Source organism: Glycine max, chromosome 17 (assembly GCF_000004515.6).
Source record: "Glycine max cultivar Williams 82 chromosome 17, Glycine_max_v4.0, whole genome shotgun sequence".
Taxonomy (NCBI): domain Eukaryota; kingdom Viridiplantae; phylum Streptophyta; class Magnoliopsida; order Fabales; family Fabaceae; genus Glycine; species Glycine max.
The window spans coordinates 22135264-22155245 of record NC_038253.2 but is presented as its reverse complement, the minus strand read 5'-3'; the positions used below and the strand labels follow the sequence as shown (position 1 = coordinate 22155245).

At 36.1% G+C, this 19982-nt stretch overlaps 2 long non-coding RNA genes across 3 annotated transcripts; both read right to left on the bottom strand.

Moving 5' to 3' along the window:
• Positions 1 to 442: 442 nt before the first annotated feature.
• LOC106796736 (uncharacterized) lies at positions 443 to 2792 on the bottom strand. Of its 2 annotated transcripts, XR_001385713.3 has the most exons (5): positions 2147 to 2792; positions 1887 to 2030; positions 1692 to 1798; positions 1059 to 1155; positions 443 to 778 (listed from the first exon to the last, which is right to left on the bottom strand). It is a non-coding gene; the product is annotated as an uncharacterized lncRNA (long non-coding RNA). The 2 variants fall into 2 exon arrangements; XR_005889215.1 differs by having other exon boundaries at positions 443 to 1155.
• Position 2793: 1 nt separating this feature from the next.
• Positions 2794 to 5048, bottom strand: LOC102667084 (uncharacterized). The gene is made up of 4 exons (XR_005889216.1): positions 4645 to 5048; positions 4276 to 4400; positions 3637 to 3716; positions 2794 to 3573 (listed from the first exon to the last, which is right to left on the bottom strand). It is a non-coding gene; the product is annotated as an uncharacterized lncRNA (long non-coding RNA).
• Positions 5049 to 19982: the final 14934 nt, after the last annotated feature.

The window sequence follows — 19982 nt, the reverse complement described above, 5'->3', positions numbered from 1 at the left end:
ATCTAAGTTAGGCGGGGGTGCCAATGTTGTTGGGATGCTTGTCTTGACTATGATGTCTTTACATGCCTATTTTGCTTAAAAAGACATATGTTGATTTTAGCTTATAGGAGAAGTCACTACTAGAAAATTACCTTTCTACATCGGTTAAAAGTGTCTTTCTATATCGGTTATCATACGTCATTGTAGCCGGCGTCGTTGAAACACACGCGTCTTTCTACATCGGTTGCTCGACCGTCTTAGAATGTCACGGTTCAAAGATGGGTCTCATGGGATACCCATCTTAGATTTCTGACCATTCTACATTGGTTATCTTAATAACCGATGTAGAATGTCCGGAATTCTACATCGGCCTTGGCCGAGAAATGTCGTAGAATGGTACCCATGGTAAAACATTCTACATCAGTTGTCCTAATAACCGATGTAGAATGTCCGAAATTCTACATCGGTCGTGGCCGCGAAACGCCGTAGAATGCTACCCATGGTAAAACATCCTACATCGATTTTCCTAATAACTGATGTAGAATGCTTAATTTTTTTTAAAATTTTTTTTCCTTTTTGTTCCTAAATGGCGATAACAATGCAAATATAATTGAACCTAATGTGTATGAGACTTACTTTATAATTGAATTAGGTTTTATAATTACATATAAGAAAGAATGGCAATTTAGTAGCATATGCCCTAATGTCTGGATTCCTAATATGGAAAATCTCCAAGATCAACTTTCTACCTTTGTTTCCATGGGTGACCAACACTCTGTATATGTATCAAATGACCATACTACAAAAATCAAAAAGACAATTAGAACAATTTCGCAGCATGAACAAGGACAAAGCTATTACATATGTGAAGAAGATGAGGGTGAACCAAAAATTTTGTCACTTGCAGGGTCTGTTCCCCACGCCCCCCCCCCCCAAAAAAAAAAAACTTAACCAAATCCGAATCCCTCATTTGCTTCATGAATGGCAAGCAGTAACCTCCCTTCCAAATGTTGTTTAGATGGATACTCTGGCAAATCTAATTGATTGAAACTGCATAAAAAAGACTTTGTTTTACTTACTCGAAGATAAGTGATCAGAACTCTCATATCCCTTATGTATCTGAAACCTTTGGGCACCTGAAATTCCTTGAAGAGCGTTAAAATCCTGCAAAGGCACCTGAAATTTTGGATGATATTCAATATTGTCTTTTGAGGGAAACAATTATAGTCAATTAGATTTGCCATCGTCATTTGATTATTCAAAGGATTTTCCCCCTAATTATATAATACATGTTTTAATAAACAAAACAAGGAACCATCGTCATTTGATTATTCTAAGGATGATATTCAATATTGCCTTTTGAGGGAAACAATTATAGTTTAAATCTAAGGTCTATATTGAGAGGAACAAAACTGTCAGTGTGTCTTATCTCCATCATAAGCCTATTCAGTAAATAGCAGTCACACTTCAGAACTCAAATCACTATATCAGTAATTCTACTTATACTCTGCTTATGTTTTCTTGTACTTGGGGAATTGCATTAGTATTTACTCTTGCAAAAGTAAAATGTAACTAATTCTGAAATGTGTATGTAAATATGAAATCTCAGGAGTGCTTTTTCACTAAATTGTATAGATCGCAGTTTGTATGATGAACCAACAATCCCCCTCTCATAAATCTTGCAATTCCAAAACAAAGAGATGTTCCCTCACCTGCACGTCATCTAACAATCCACTCTCGGATTCACCACCAACCACTATCATCTTATTATGGATGACAACTGTAGCATGCTATTCACAAATAGTGATAGTTAAGTCATCTGCCAAAATTGCTCAGAAGTCATAAAACTTCCAGAAAAAGACTCAGGAACAAATGTAAAATATAACAAGAATCACAAATTTACATACATAGGATCTAGGAGTAGGCTTATCCCCTGAAATTGACAACACCATCCAGTTCTTTGAGTTGCTCGGTGTACAAGTATGCTTATCAGGTGCAGCAGATGAAAGCATTTTCTCAGAATGACCACTTGTCCCTATAACTCTATCACCCTGAAAGAAGCTTTATCAGTGGCCACACTCATTATTTCAAATTCAATCCCAATTCCAAAACAAAGACATATCTTATGATACATTAGCCTTATTTTTTGTTTTACTCCCCAAGGTACCTGAATGAGAGGACTCTGGTCAAAAGAAGAAGGAGGAGAGGGTATCTAAGATAAGGCCTTAACATGCTTGAATGCTTTAGCCTCTATGAAACCTGTCTCCTTTTTAGTAATGTCAGGCATAGGCACGCTGCTTGCCACTTTAGAAGCAACTGAAACAACTTTAGAGGCAGCTGAACCACTTTAGATTGATATATACTAATATACTACTAACATAAAATAAAACTATATATAACTTGCTCCAATGAAAGACTTCTCCATCATCAATACTTAATTTATTTTTATCAAAAAAGAAACTTCATGCACAAAAGGTTTAGATAACAAATAATTTAAGTAGAATTGCTACTCAATTCATGTCACAAACCATGAGTTAAAAAATTTATTTTTATTTGAAATCATGTATGAATGAGTTAAACTCTTGAAACAAATATTATTTTTGAACTTTTTCATTATAATTTTTATTTGGATAAAAAAAACTATAAACAAACTATATACATTAATTAGGCAACCATACGCTTTCTATTTTATTCTAAAATAGAAACAAACGGGTGATACAGGAAAAACAAATATTCACATTATTATTAGAAAAAAGAAACTAAAAGTTTTTTAAAAACTGAATATTAAGCTTTGTGCTTAATTTTAATTTCCTAATTTCATTAAATAACAATCATATTTTAAAAAATATCAGTGACTTAATGAGAATTCAATCATAATATTTAAATAGAAAAAATAATTCCTTTTGCTAGGTGTAAAGATAAAAATAAGAGGTGCCAAACCTTTTGCTTTACGTTGTGTGTATGCATTAATTCCTCTGCACCTAGCTAGTGTATAATAAATATATGCCTAGGCACTACTAGAGATTTCGTTTTTTTTTTATTATTATTTGAAAGTACTACTACTGCACTAATATATAAGCTATACCATCCATGTACAATAATGCCTTTTCTGCATCAAGCAAATATCATTATTTTTCCTATATGATTATATTAACTTGATGTAAAAATAAATTATAAAGAGAATTTTTTAGATATGATACCAGGGGATTAGAATCACATTGGCGTTTAAGAAAAAGCTGTTACTCATAAGAGTAGCAATCACCTATCAAAGGTTTATTTAATTTGTTAAAAATTATATTATTAGGTAATACAAATATAATTGGTTTATGTTGATCTAAAAAACATCATGGGACAAAGGTTAAATGAAGATCAGTAAAACAAATTAAATAAGAACAGGCAGATCCTTCTTCACATTGTGAAATTTTCTATCTAATGTTCACATCATTTAAACTTCATGTAAGAGCTCATCTGCCTATAGCTCATTTAGTTTAACAAGGTCAACTTGCCTGACAAGGGAAAATTTTCAATACCAGAGCAGAAACAACCTTCCAAGGAAAGATAATTCTCCCAAACATAGTCGTAAGTTGTGATACCCTGTAAAAGAAAAAGACAGCTTAGAATATACATGTCAATAGGAGGAAAAGTTCATGAATATACCTTTCTATCAGGATCATATGGAAAAAGAATAATTCTCCCAAAGGTACAATTGCAAGGAATGAAACTGCTGTGCATATGGTCTGTTAAAGGATTGAAAATTATGTAAAAAATAGCAATTCATACTTTATTGAAGCGAAAATAACAAGAAAGAAATTCTTGGTAAAGAACATTATCACATAGGAACAATTAACCACTCAAATAGTTAATGATGTTCAAAGATTGGATAATGATAATTACTTGAAGTTTATGTTGAATAATTTTTGGCAAACACAACCAATAAATTTTTCAATCAGGATCACTAACCAACAACAAAAGAACTAATTTTTTTAAGAAAAAGTGTGTATGAGATTGAATTGAATGTTTTATATCAATGCATATTTTGACATTTCAAGCCAAATAAGGGGTCCCATCAGTAGAAAGAATCCATCATTTTAAGTTAACATGAGATGTGCACCAATAGAAGATGCAAATGAAAAAGTCTATTGAAAACCCATACAAGGCTCATAGCTCATTATGCGCCATTCCTGCAAACAGAACTTATAGCATATACAAAAGTAGCATTTGTCAGGTAAAGTTTATTTCAGTTTATCCTATATAAAAACGGAGAATAAAAATCTGAAAGAAAAAGAGTGAATGTACCACAATAATAGCAAATGGGCAGAGAAACCAGCTCCAAGTTTTTCAGCTATCTGATTCTCTGTACCTTTCTTATGAACGAAGCATCTGACAAGTACTGCAATCCCAACTCCACATTCAACTATAAGCTGTGACATGTATCAGCATTAAGTAAGAAAAATACAAAAATTCTAATATGGAAGGAATTTTCTGTGAAACTGAAGGACCAGAGGAGGGACAAGGAACTAGATTCAAGATGAACTTTATGCAACTTACCCAAACTAGGCTCACTGCCATAAGACACAAACGTGATGTAATTCTTCTTTATTGATTTAGCAAAGTGACATTTATTTATTCCATATTAATATAGAATAAATTAGTATAAAAACTTACCCAAACTAGGCTCACTGGGATACATTGTCTCCCAGAGTTTTTCACTTTCCTCTTTGCTCTGGTTCCCTGAGTTGAAGATACCACATTCTGATCACCTAGTATTCTCCCATACACTTCCATGCAGACTGTTTTGTAACGCACCTGACAAATTTTAAAAATAATGATTTTTTTTATAATCAGCAGGGAACCTAAGTATCAAACCATATATAGGCAGGGTGCTTAAATTTTAAATATACAACCTATAAATTTAAAAGAGAAAACACACATTGAATTCATCAACATTCAATAATTTATAAAAAGGTAACAATTTTAAGAATAAGGGTGTCTTTGACAGAAGATAAATAGGGAAGAAGGAGAAAATGGAAAAGAGATGAGAAATGCAAATGACAACGTTGTAAGGTTAGAAACTAAACTTATTGACAGTTATACATTCAACTTCAAGAAGTAACTAAGTGTTTTATGGCTTTACAGTTGCAGACTTGAAATTTATGGATTTACAGTTGTAGGCTTGAAAATGAATTAACTACATAAGGACATAAGGAAGGATGCAAATAATTCCAGCCATCAAAATTAGTTATATATTTTATTGTATTAACTACAAAAAATAACAACCACAAGCTTTTCCATATAGACTTTTGTAGTACCGTACGGTATACTATTTTCTTGTTTATGGTGGCTTATTCACATATAATATATTGTGCTAAAATAGCAGTCTAAACTTTACTATTGTCAAGCCTTGAGAGATGACATTAGACAAGGCTCTTGTGTTCAACAATCTCTGAGCAAGCATTTCAATTTCAATTATAGAAGATTTTTCACTTAAAAAATTATAAAAATAAAATAAAATAAAAGCACAGTAATAAAATTATGTTTTCAAGTCTACAAAGTATATTTAAATTACGAAGTTAGGAACAAGCACAATAATAAAATTATGTTTTTTACATTTATTATTTAAATTTAAATTATAATACAAATAAAATAATATATTGTGTTAGGAACAAGCATAGTAATAAAATTGTGTTTCTTACCCACAATGCCTCCCAGTTCAATCACACAAACATCTGCAGGGCCCTCCTTTCCATCCACAGGAATCACAACACCCTCAATCCAATCTTTAATAGCATCAGTGATGTGCGAGACCACCTATATTAAAACACCAATACCTCATCAAACCAGTCTTTATTATCCACAGTCCCACATAATAAAATAAGTAGCCTTAGCTGATGGAATAATTCTTACAAAAAAACCAGGAACTTTAATAAGCTTAGCAGCTGCAATTATTTTCGTTGTTAGCATCATCAGCATTATTTCAAAAGGCATTAGAATTAAATTTTGAAGCTAACACAGAGTGCAAACCTGGATACACAACGAGCAGGGGTTTTCTGGCCTCATTCTGCAGAGTACGTGGACCATTCAACCCTATCAATAGATGAAGACTTCTCCAAATACTTCTTCACCAAGCAGAGATAGAGACACCTCTTGCATGATATCTGTAATTCAAATAATCCTTCTCATGAAAGCAAGTCTCACATTCATAAATTAAATTAAACACTTATACCAGGTCTGGGTCTTCCTTTATTTCTTTTTCTTCTCCCAATTAACACACACTGACTTTGTCTCTCTCTCGAACACAATGTCAAACTCCACCACCGGCACCACCGCGGCCTTACCACCAAAGCCCACCTGGGTACTCCCATACCGAACCGAGAATCTCCGCGAGGTCTACACCCTAAGCTAAAAGCTCGGCATGGGCCAATTCGGCACAACCTTCCTCTGCATGCACAACGCCACGGGACGCCCTTTCACCTGCAAGTCAATCCCGAAGCGGAAACTGCTCTGCAAGGAGGACTACGACGATGTATGCACCACCTCTCCGAGCACCCCAGCGTCATTCGCATCCACGAAACCTACGAGGACACCGCCTCCGTGGAGGCTTGGGGTCATGCATAGTGTTATGGAAGTGATGAAGAACAAGCCAGAACAGCAGCAGACAAGAAATGTCATACACACCGAATTGTGCAGCAGAATTGAAAGAGAAAGAGATGAGAAAGAACGCACACAAAATTACGTGGTTCACCTTGAGAAAGGCTACATCCACGGGAGGGAAAACAAAAAGCTTTTTTATTATTGTTGCAGTATACAAATGGAAGCTTATATCTGAAAATACAGGGCATCCTTGCCTTATATAAGCAGAGGACAAAACAGAAAAATAACAGAAAAACTTCCATATGGATTTAGGTCACAGCCCAACAATTCACCACCTTGAACTAACATCCATATAGGACACAAACTGCTCCCTCCAAACACTCATGATCTTATCCCCAGCAGTCAACATTGAGCAAGCTTAAGCAGTGATCAAACTTGCTCTTTGGAACTGGCTTTGTAAACATATCAGCCGGATTGTGCAGAGTGCTGATTTTATGAACTTTGATTCTTTTTTCTGACCGAATGAAGTGATATCTAACATCTATATGCTTGGTTCTATCAAGATGAACCTGATCCTTGGCCAAGCATATAACACTAAGGCTGTCACAATAGATGTTAGCAAATTCTTGATTAATTCCGAGATCATTTATCAGACCTCTTAGCCAAATTCCTTCTTTTGCAACTTCAGTAAGAGCCATATATTCAGCCTCAGTAGTTGAGAGGGAAACAGAAGGTTGAAGTGTTGCCTTCCAACTCACCAAGCAACCACTAAGGGTGTAAGCATACCCTGTTAATGACCTTCTCTTGACCAAATCAGCAGCAAAATCTACATCAGAATAGCCAGTGAGGCAGCAATCTGGGTGAGATCCATAGATCAAACCTACATCTGTAGTCCCTTTAAGATATCTGAAAATTCTCTTCACAACCTTCCAATGTTCCTTCTGAGGTTGGTTTAAGAACCTACTAACCATGCTAACAGCATAAGCAAGGTCAGGTCTGGTGCAGACCATGGCATACATGAGACTGCCAACAACACTTGAGTATGGAACCTTTGACATGTAGTCCTGATCAGCTTGAGCTTGAACCTTTATCACAACAGACAAATTCTCTTTTTCTGAAAGGGGAGTGCTGATAGGTTTAGAGTTAGTCATTCCAAACCTCACAAGTATCTTCTGAATGTAATCCTTTTGAGACAAAAATAGCCTTTTCTGAGTTCTGTCCCTATAGATCTCCATTCCTAATATTTTCTTTGCAGCCCCTAGATCTTTCATATCAAATTCACCACTCAGGAGGATCTTCAGATTTTGTATATCACACATGCTTTTTGCTGCAATAAGCATGTCATCTACATAGAGTAGAAGATAGATCATTGATCCATCCTCCACCTTGTTGTGATAAACACAACAGCCATAGAGATTTCTCTTGAATCCTTGGCTGGTGATATAGCTGTCAAACCTCATGTACCATTGCCTTGGAGATTGTTTCAAACCATACAAGGACCTCTGCAGTTGACAAACATACCTTTCTTTTCCTTGAACTTTCAAACCATTCAGGCTGTTTCATTAGAATATTTTCTTCCAATCTTCCATGGAGAAAAGCAATCTTGACATCAAGTTGTTCAAGTTCCAGATCTTGGTTTGCCACTATAGCAAGCAAAACCTTGATGGATGTATGTCTGACCACAGGAGAAAAGATTTCGTTGAAATCTGCTCCTTCGTTCTGGCTGAATCCCTTGGCAACTAACCTAGCCTTGTATCTTATCCCTTCCTTTTCTGAAAGACCAGGTTTCCTCTTGAATATCCACTTGCAGCCTACCACATGTCTTCCTTTAGGTAGTTCAACAAGTTTCCAGGTCTGATTCTTATACAAAGATTCAATTTCCTTTTTCATAGCTAACAACCAATTTTCGGCTTCAGGATGATTAATAGCTTCATGGTAAGTGGCTGGTTCATTTGAATCTATTTCTTCAGCTGCACGTAATGCATAGGCAACCATGTCTTCAAAACCATATCTTTCAGGAGGTTTACTGACCCTTTTTGGCCTCTTATTGATTCCAGAATTGAGCTGTGGAGGATCAGGTTCAGCAGCCAAATGAGACTCATTTGCACTGAAATCTTCTAATTTCTCACCTTCTTGAAGAACCAAAGGAGATGTTTCGGAATGACCCCCTTCTTCAAAGTCTTTGGCTGTAGATTCTACATCCTTTTCTTGAGGAGAGTGGCAGCTCTGTGTTCCAGCAATTTGAACCTCAAGCTTGGGATGAAACAAGTGTGATTCATCAAAAATTACATCTCTGCTGAGAAGAAATTTCTTTTCGGATAGTGACCAGATCCTATAGCCTTTCACCCCATCACCATAACCCATGAACAGACCCTTTCTTGATCTAGGTATCAGTTTTCCTTCATTGACATGATAATAAGCATTGCAGCCAAATACTCCTAGGTTTGAGTAGTTTGCTGTTTTTCCATTCCAGATTTCAATAGGAGTTTTAAGTCCTATAGCAGTAGAGGGTGTTCTATTGATTAGAAAACAAGTTGTATTGATAGCTTCTCCCTAAAAACTTCTGTTGAGACCAACATTGGATAGCAAGCATCTTGTCCTTTCCAGGAGTGTTCTGTTCATTCTTTCAGCAACTCCATTTTGCTAAGGAGTGTTCCTAACAGTAAGCTGTCTGACAATCCCTTCATCTCTGCAGAATTTGTTAAATTCTATTGAGCAAAACTCCAAGCCATTATCAGTTCTGAGTCTTTTAACTTTCCTTTCAGTTTGTTTTTCAATTAGTGCTTTCCATTCTTTGAAGCATTTGAAAGCTTGACTCTTCTGGCTCATGATGTAGATCCATGTCATTCTTGAGTAGTCATTAATTATGGACAGATAATACCTTGCACCACCTAGAGAAGGTACTCTTACAAGCCCCCAACAGTCAGCATGAATATAATCAAGAGTTCCTTTGGTGGTGTGCATTGCTTTAGGAAATTTAATCCTATGTTGCTTGCCGAAAATATAGTGCTCATAGAATTTCAGTTCATCCAGTTTTTGATTTCCCAACAGCTACTGTTTTTGAAGTACCTTTTTCATTCATATGACCTAGCCTCATGTGCCACAATTGAGTTAAGTCAGGTATGCTCTTATTGGATCTTGATGCAACAACTACTAGACCATCCTCAACACATGTTGTACCATGAAGTATATAGAGATTATCCCTCTTTATACCCTTCATCACCATTGTAGAGCCTTTATGAATTTTCATGACCCCATTTTTAGTGCTGCATTTGAACCCGTTTTCATCCATAATACCTATAGAGATTAGGTTCTTCTTCAGCTCTAGAACATGCCTAACATCAGTGAGTGTTTGGATAATTCCATCATGCATCTTGATTTTCACTGTGCCAATTCCAATTGTCTTGCATATGACATCATTTCCCATGAAGAAATTTCCACCCGATTTCTCTTCATAGGTGTCAAACCAAGTTTTGTTAGGACACATATGAAAGGAACAGCCAGAGTCTAATATCCACTGATTTTCAGAATGTTGGTGATGATCATCAACTGAGAGAACAAGCTTATTTTCAGATGTGGAACCTTCCTTGGCAACAGCAGCAGATGGTTTGCCCTTTTTCTTGGGACAATCTTTCTTCCAATGACCTGGCTCCATGCAGTAGTTACAGATATCCTTTGGATTGACATGAGTCCTGTTCTTTCCTTTAAACACCTTTTTCTTGATGTTCTTGTTAGAGTTACAGGCAACAAGACCAGATCCATTTGATTCTTCAGAATTTCCAGGTGCTTTAGATCGATGTTCCCTTGAGTATAAGCTGGACTTTACCTCCTCCATGGTGACACATTCCTTACCAACACTAAGAGAATTGACAAAGCTCTCATATGATGGTGGTAGAGGGGCTAACAAAATCATGGCAGCATCTTCATCCACTATCTTAACATCTATATCTCTTAATTCCATCAAAATAGAATTCAATTCATCAAGATGATCTTTAAGAGATGTACCTTCTTTCATGTGTAAACCAAATAAACGTCTCTTCAAGAAGAGCTTGTTGCAGATTGACTTAGTCATATACAGCTTTTCCAGCTTGAGCCATAAGCCACATGTAGTTTCTTCATTTGCAACTTCGTACAAAACTTCATCAGACAAGGAAAGCAAGATTAGTGAGTGAGCCTTTTCTTCTTGTTCTGCAAGTTCTTCAGTCTTTGAAGCAGAGGCCTTTTCTTTTGATTCGGAAGCCACTTCTTTCTTCACTGATGCAGAAGCAATAGCAGCCCAAACACATTGTTCCTTCAACAAAGCACGCATCTTGATGCGCCACAGATTGAAGTTGTTCTTTCCATTGAATTTCTCAATCCTGATTGTGTTTGACATGATTTCTTGAATGTTCTTGATCACAAAGAAGCAACGAAAGAACCAGAAACAAGACTCCCACAACTTGATCTTTGTATTCAGATGAGAATCTTGAATTCCCTTGATCGCAACTAGAGCTCTTGATACCAGTTTGTTATGGAAGTCATGAAGAACAAGCAAGAACAGCAGCAGACCAGAAATGTCATACACACCGAATTGTGAAGCAGAATTGAAAGAGAAAGAGATGAGAAAGAACACACAGAATTACGTGGTTCACCTTGAGAAAGGCTACATCCACGGGAGGGAAAACAAAAAGCTTTTCTATTATTGTTGCAGTATACAAATGGAAGCTTATATCTAAAAATACAAGGCATCCTTGCCTTATATTAGCAGAGGACAAAACAGAAAAATAACAGAAAAACTTCCATATGGATTTAGGTCATAGCCCAACACATAGGGACCTCAAGCCTGAGAACTTTCTCTTTGATACTGTTGAGGAGGGTGCTAAGGTCAAAACTACTGATTTTGGGCTCTCCGTGTTTTATAACCCAGGTTTGGTTGCTCTCTCGTTAGATTTGTTTTTTGTGGAAGATGCCGAGGGAGAGGGCTTGGTCGTGGGTTTTGGTGGAGGTGGGGATTCTGATGATGTCTTTGAGTTTTCCTTGGCGGAGGAGCTCGCCGATGCAGTCGCTTGGCAGTGGAGCCAATGCCGAGGACCATGCCGGACTTGACATACTCGATGACCTTGTAGGTGGCAAGGAGGAGGGTGCAGACTGTTGAGGAGGAGAAAAAAGAATTAGGGTTTTTTGTAACTAAAGGAGACAAATTAAAAAAAAGATAAAAATATAAAGAGTGAGAGAGAGTCCGCTGGCATTCTTGAAGCGCTCATTTTACATCGGTTCTACAAGAACCGATGTTGTAATTCATTTTCAAAGACGGTTTCACAAACCCGTATTTAAAAATTTAAAAATTTAAAATTATTTACAAAATTACCATTGTGTACTTACAACATCGGTTTTTTACAACCATCGTAAAACCCGTGTCGTAAAAAGCCATTTTTCTAACCCACGTTAGTTGTGGCAGGTAACCTTGGGCCAAGAGGGGTGTGTTGAAGTCCCCCATTGACTAAAATGAACTAAGTCTTGTTTGTATATACTTCTCTTTATGTAATTATAAGAAAAGAAAATAAGAAGATAAAATGTACTATGCTTCTTTCATAAGTTTAAATTAACTTATGTACTTCCCATTTGGTGAAGTTAGATGAGAGACCTTCCTATCTAAGTTAGGCGGGGGTGCCAATGTTGTTGGGATGCTTGTCTTGACTGTGATGTCTTTACATGCCTATTTTGCTTAAAAAGATATATTTTATAAAACTAAAGTGCATATGTTTATTTTAGCTTATAAGAGAAGTTCTATTTATTTACCTAATAGTAATTTTCTTCTTCAATGAGTACTTACCAAGACGTTTTTTCGGATATGACCTTAAGCATCTCTTATAAGTTAAAACTGACTTATGCATGAGCAAATTTATTGAAGTTATCATTTATGTTTTCAAAAAGCTGATTTTAACTTATAAGCTGACTAATTTTTGGCTTATGAGAGAAGCTTTAGCTTCTTATTTTTTCTTCTCTTATAAAGAAGTTTATTTAACCAGGCGCTTTAGTCCATTTTAGCTAGCTATCCAAGGGATTTGGTTACAGAACAAGGCAACTTACCCTGTTGGAATGTTTATTACTACTAATATAGTGTAGCGGCATCTCATTTGTCAGGGTATTGTTGATTTTAGATCATATAGAATTATAATGAACATTGGACTTTGATATCTGGTGAATCATATTTACGCAGGTGTCTGAATGTATTATGTATGCACATGTTCATTATTTGTCCTTATATTTGTATTACTTGTTTTCCATAACCTAATTAGTTTTGCTTTGTAGCAGGTGTGGGCGATACGTTTTGCGTAAAAGATGAAACTACGGACAGTGATGTTTGTGATTTGGGAGGTTCACCTGGTCCCGTGCCTCCAAAAAATCATCAATTGAAGTTTCCTTTGAGTTCACAGAGGAAAGATGTCATCTCTTTGAACAGGTTGAGGTCTTCAATTGTTGAGTTGCTACATTTTGACAAGCCTGGCTCTGTAGATTCTAATTCAGAAGGATTCACTGCAATGACTAAGTTGCAGATATGGAAAAATGTCATTTCACAAGCACTGGAGCAGACAGAAACTGAAATTTGTTCACTTGAGAATGAACTGGAGCCACTACAATTTGAATCTGGGGATGGAATGCCATGTTACAATACAAAATCTTGTGATAAAGAAATTGGAGACTATCATAAAGTTACTCATCATCCAGAACTGTCACAAATTGGCCCTTCCAATGACGACAACAACACAGAGAAAATGATGCCTCTTTCAGCTAACTTGCATGGTATGCATGATACTACCAAGGAAAATGATATCGACAATCCTGGGACAACAACACCGAAATTTGTAGAAGCGTAACCTTTGATAAAAATGGTTTCTTCTCTTGGTGGTGGTAGTTCATTTTCATCATTAATGGAAATTGAAGATGGGATGAAAGCTCACACTAGCACAAGCTTTTATTCCAGTATTCACGATGATACTTTACCTAACACTATTATTTCTTCCAATAGAGAAACTGCACAAAGTGCATGTGTAGTATTTAAGAAGTTCTAGCATAACAAAACTGGCAAGATTATCAGTAATGTTGGAGTTAGCAGTAGCTCACTATCTCATGTTGATGCATTCATTAAAGACAAGTTTGCAGAGAAAAATAGGTTTGCAGGATTTAAGGAGAAAGCTTTAACAATTAAGTATAAATCCCTTGATCATCTATGGAAGAGAGATATGTGCTTAAGATATCCAAGGAAATGCACCCGAACCTCTCCTAGAAATCTCAAATTGTGTCTCAAAGCTGTCACTAATTGTTGTCAGAAGAAACTATCCTCTATTCATTATCATTGTTTTCCTTTCCATCCTGGTATGGATATGATTCTTTCTAACTATTTTTTTTTTTTGCAAAAAATATGGCATTAATTTTGTTGTTTGTTTCCTTACATAAATAAGTTAGTGCAATGTACAAAATCACTAGGTGTTGGTTGTTGATTTCTTTGCATAATTAGCTCAGCTGTTGTAATTTGATATGGCCCTATATGGATACTTTTTACATAGAAAAAGGACTGAAGTAAACAAGAGGTTATTGTTTTTCTATTGTCGGTTAAATTGGGAATCACATAGAATTTAAATTCTTGAAAATTTTGCTTTTAATAGAGTCCAACGGTGTCTCTCGGTCCATTTAATCAATCATGCTAGGTGAGACAAGGCTTGGTTGTTGATGATAATTTTGATACTTTATATTTGTTTTTTGTGTGTCAGATGCTTGTGTAGTGTTAACAATGACAGATGGCAGAACATGGTGGAATGTCAATATACTATTGTATAAACACGCTACTGTTCCACCATGGCAGGATTCCCTTCACTAGTTGCCCATAGCTGTTGGCAAAAAATCAGCCACATCATTCAGCCACGGCTGCTATTTAACAACACTTTGTTTGCATAGTACACTTATTAACCACTAAGTGGGATGGCTACCGTATCGAAGATTACAAACGTGAAATAAATAACTTATAATTTTGCAACACTGCTCAACCTACTGAGCTAGACTTCTTTCGTAAACAACTTATAATTTATATTTACTATACGCATAGATGTTTATAAAAGTAAGAAGTTATCCAAAATTAAAGATGTGTTCAGTTATTCATAAATAATAATCAATATTATAGTCTAACACATTTTCCATTAACAGTGAGACTAATGAAATGATAGTATGAAGTTAAAAATAAATAGAACATCATCGAATGTGAGGAAGCTAGGTTTAGGGAAGGCTAATTGGAGGATTTTGTGTTTATTTTTGTTATTTTTGGCTGTTTATGAAGGATCTATTGTTAGATATTACAACAACAACAACAACAACAACGCCTTATCCCACTAGGTGGGGTCGGCTACATGGATCAACTTCCGCCATAATGTTCTATCAAGTACCATACTTCTATCCAAATCATTAAGTTCGAGATCCTTTTTGATAACCTCTCTTATAGTCTTTTTGGGTCTTCCTCTCCGAAGGGAGTTCAAGTGAAAGGCCAAGAAGAATGAGAAATATTCAAGAATTATATGATGAAACTGAAGTTATAAATGATTTGTTTTGTCTTTTTGTTGACAGTGAACCCTTAAACTTTGATGAAGCAATGAAAGACAAAAGGTGGAGACAAGCCTTGGAAGAAGAAATCAAAGCCATTGAGAAGAACAACACTTGGGAGTTATCAAGCCTTCCCAAAGGTCATGAAGCAATTGGAGTCAAATGGGTGTTCAAAATCAAGAAGAATGAAAAAGGAGAGGTTGAGAGACACAAAGCAAGACTTGTAGCTAAAGGTTATAAGCAACAATATGGAGTTGATTATGATGAAGTGTTTGCACCGGTTGCCCGCATGGAGACCATTCGCCTTCTTATTTCCTTGGCAGCTCTAATGAAGTGGAGAATTTTTCAGCTTAATGTAAAATCGGCATTTCTAAATGGCTATCTTGAAGAAGATGTCTATGTTGAACAACCAATGTGTTTTGTCATCGAAGGTCAAGAAGGAAAAGTCTTGAAATTGAACAAGGCATTGTATGGTCTAAAGCAAGCACCGAGGGCATGGAATACTCGCATTGACAAGTACTTCCAAGACAATGGGTTTGTTCGTTGTCAAAATAAGTATGCTCTTTATGTTAAAACTTTTAATAATGGTGTTGTCTTATTTATTTGTCTTTATGTGGATGACCTTATCTTTACCGGCAATAACCAAAATTTGATTGAAGACTTCAAGAAGTCCATGTCTCGTGAATTTGATATGACAGATATGGGACTCATGTCATATTACTTGGGAATGGAAGTGAAACAAACGGAGAATGGTATCTTTGTCTCACAAGAAAGCTACACAAAAGAAGTGTTGAAGAAATTTAATATGCTTGATTGCAATCCCGTGAACACACCTATGGAAGGTGGCTTGAAGTTATCAAAGTTTGATGAAGGAGAGAAGGTAGACTCCACGGTCTTCAAGAGTCTTGTGGGGAGTTTAAGGTATCTAACCAATACAAGGCCCGATATTCTATATGCAGTGGGAGTTGTGTGTCGCTTTACGGAGGCTCCTACCTCTCCTCATCTAAAAGCCGCAAAAAGAATTCTTCGTTACTTGAAAGGTACAATTGATTTTGGATTGTTTTATTCTCCCTCCAATAACTATAAGCTTGTGGGATTTTGTGATAGTGATTTTGCCGGAGATGTTGATGATAGAAAAAGTACTACCGGATTTGTATTTTTTATGGGTGATTGTGTTTTTACATGGAGTTCAAAGAAGCAAGGCATTGTGACACTTTCTACTTGTGAAGCCGAGTATGTAGCTGCAACTTCTTGCACATGTCATGCCATTTGGCTAAGAAGATTGTTGGAGGAACTTCAGTTGTTGCAAAAGGAAAGCACAAAGATCTATGTTGATAATAGATCTGCACAAGAGCTTGCCAAGAATCCGGTGTTCCATGAACGAAGTAAGCATATAGATACAAGGTATCACTTCATTAGAGAATGCATTATAAAGAAAGAAGTAGAATTGACTCATGTGAAAACTCAAGATCAAGTTGCGGATATTTTCACCAAGCCTCTCAAATTTGAAGATTTTCGAAGATTGCGAGCAAGACTTGGTGTGCAGAAGAATTTTCCAATTAAGGGAGGATGTTAGATATTAATTAGAAAAATAATAATAACAAGTTTTATGAGCCTTAAATTGTGGAAGATGAAAGTTGTATGGTTGTAAGTTACAAAGTCTTGAATAAGCAATTATGTGAGCATTCAGTATTCTTGAATAAGCAAATTATGTGAGTGGTCACTCTATTCTAGTATAAATAGGGGATCATACTCTTGTATTTTGTGTGGCAAATGAAATAAAATCTTCTTCTTCTTCCAACATCTATTGCTCATTAATTTTGTAATTTGTTTTTGTTAGAATAATCTATCCTTTTATGGAATCATAATTATTGATTCCATACAGTCGTGAGGTGAGGAGCAGCGGACTCCAAAACTATACACACAAAGATGCTTAAAAAAGAAACATTAGAGGGTTTTTAAACAATTCTTCATTGATGATTTAGGAGATCTAGAGAAAAAATACGTACTCTGCTTGGGTTGAATGTCTCTTCATTATTTTTCTATTCTGTTGGAGTGTACAGAGCCCTTTGCAGTTCAATGCACTTCACATTTGCACCACCCTAAGAACTCCTCATTTGTCCTTGTTTGAAGCAGTGTTGGTTCCATTAAAAAAATAGTGTCGAGCTTTAAAAAATTAGGGGCAAATATGGATTTGTACTCATGTTCACCATCGTGGCCGTGATGGCTATAATTTTTTTGTCTTACTCCTCCGGTTCATTAGGAAAAAGAGATTCTAACTACTCTAGAGTTCGGCCGTGAGGTAAGTAAAGCTTGACCAAGAATTATTTCTCCCAATGATCGAACTCGGATAGTATCTGTGGTGGCTGTTTTGTTGCTTTAGTAGTTGTGACTTTGGGCATAATGACTAACCCAAAAATAAGATGCGAATGAACTCTAACACAACTAAATTTTTGAGCATGATTGCTTTTTTGTAATCAAGTACTCTTGAAACTTCTTTCGTAGTTCTTTACACATTTAAAATAGTGGCAATCTTGCTTCTCGTGACAGTGTTTTCAAAGTCGACTGCTACATGCCGCTATCCATGATTGATAATTGGGAGAACCACACTGCAAAAGCTAGTTGTTGTAGTTTGAGTTAGAGAGTCCTATGAACTATACACATCATACCAAAATTCTATATTCCAAATATCGGCTTGAGTTTCATACCTTGCAGTTGGATTCTACAAATTTGCCATGATGTGCATCCCTAGCATCCATGTGGTTGCTGGCTATGCACTAATTCCCTTACTAGTCTTGGGTAAACTCATCAATTCTTCCAATGTTGCACTCACGCCGCTTGTTTGCAACTAAGAGACATATTGAAAAACTTGGATACCAATTGAGAAGAACATCTTTAGAATCACATTACAAGTTAGTTTTGTAATTGGCCTTATAAACACTAGACCAGAATCCCATGCTTCCAATGTAGGACCCAAGTCTCATATTGGATCCTACTAGAGTTGCTTGATTCATTATCATTGCTATTGTCACTTAGAAGCACTTTCGCACCTTTCAGGCCAATACAATGTTTCTAAAGGTAGCCATATAATGCTGCATTCTGCTATTGATACTTGTTTTTATTATATTGACTCGTGATGTTTACATTTAAATGGATGTTCTATTCCTAATTTAGCTTTATTGTTATGATAATAACTATACTTCCCTTATTTATGTCTTTAGTTCCTTCTGTTTTTGCAGCAGGAGATCAGTTAAGCTTAGTTCCAACATCTGAGATGATAAATTATACAAGCCAACTGCTTTCAAAACCCCAATATGAAGTTAACAGAAAAATCTTGAAGATGCCAGCATTAATTTTGGATCAAAAGGATAAAATGTTTTCAATGTTCAATTCTAGTAATGAGCTGGTAGAAGATCCATTGGCTGTGGAGAGAGAAAGGGCTATGATCAACTGTTGGACATCAGAGGAGAGAAAGACTTTCACGGAGAAATTTGCAGCCTTTGGAAAATATTTTCGAAGAATTGCTTCTTTCATTGACCACAAGACAACTGTTGACTGTGTTGAATTCTACTACAAAGATCATAAGCCCAATTGTTTAGAGAAAGATAAGAATAAAAAGAACAAGAAGAAGGGTTGTAAAAGTCAGAAGTCGAAAACATCGAAAACTATCGTGAAAGGATTGGGTAAAAAAGGAAATTGTAAAGCAAATGTTGATTCACAGAAGAAATTGATTGAAGCTCCGGCAATGGCGTGCGACACTGCAGCTTACTGAAGAACGCGTTCAGGAAGACTCGTCCTTTGGAGGAAATTCGATGAAAGTGAGAGGGTTGAAGTTGATGCATTGATTTCTATGTGTGATTCTCTTTCAACTGAGACTACAAGGCTGCCATGCCAACAACCTGTGACACCTGACATTACTCGTCGGGATATTGATGATGGAACTTGTGAGTGGACAGATGAGGAAAATGCATCCTTTCTTCAGGCTGTTTCGTCTTTCGACGAGGATTTTAGGATGATTGCATGACATGTAGGAACAAAGTCCAAAGATCAGTGCATGAAATTTTTCATCAAGGGTCAAAAATCCCATAGGTTAGATCTCATGCGCCACAGACATGAAAATATTGGATCTCTACTGAATGAAATAAATCTTGGCAGGAGTACTGATAGTAACGATGCACGCGTTGTGGAGGCAGATTCAGTCATTGACTATGATAAGTTAGGCACAAAAACAAATGATGACCAGCCTTCATCTGCCGCGAACTTGAGCCGTGATAAATCCAAAGCTATGGAAGCCAAGAATCTTTCAGTTGACTTTAAGGAATCGGTCATTGGCAATCCTAAGTCAGGCACCAAAACAAATGATGAGCAACATTCATCTGCCACGAACTCGAGCCATGATAAATCCAAACCTGTGGAAGCCAGGAATCGGTTGGCTGACTTAAATGAATCAAAGGAAATTGATAGAAAATTTGATTTCTAATGAATTTCAATCAATAATAAAGACCATGTTACTTTTACTTTTGTTTCTGTATATAATATAATAATGATGGACGACTATTCGATGGGTTCTTAAAGCCTGATGAAGTAGCAGCTTTCTATCTGTTGTATTGAATAGTTATACATAAATAATCATTCAATTTCTCTATTTTCCTAGTTATCATTCAATTTCTCTGTCTCTCTCTTTGAAATCTTCTACTGTGTATTAGTTATAGCTAGATTTAATCAATCTGTCAGCATTGAAGAAATGTAATTTCAAACTTTGATCTTTGAACTGAAAATCATCTGCATTGTTTGTTTGTTAAATGCACGTGTTATTGAAAGTGAGTTAGCATGAGGCATTC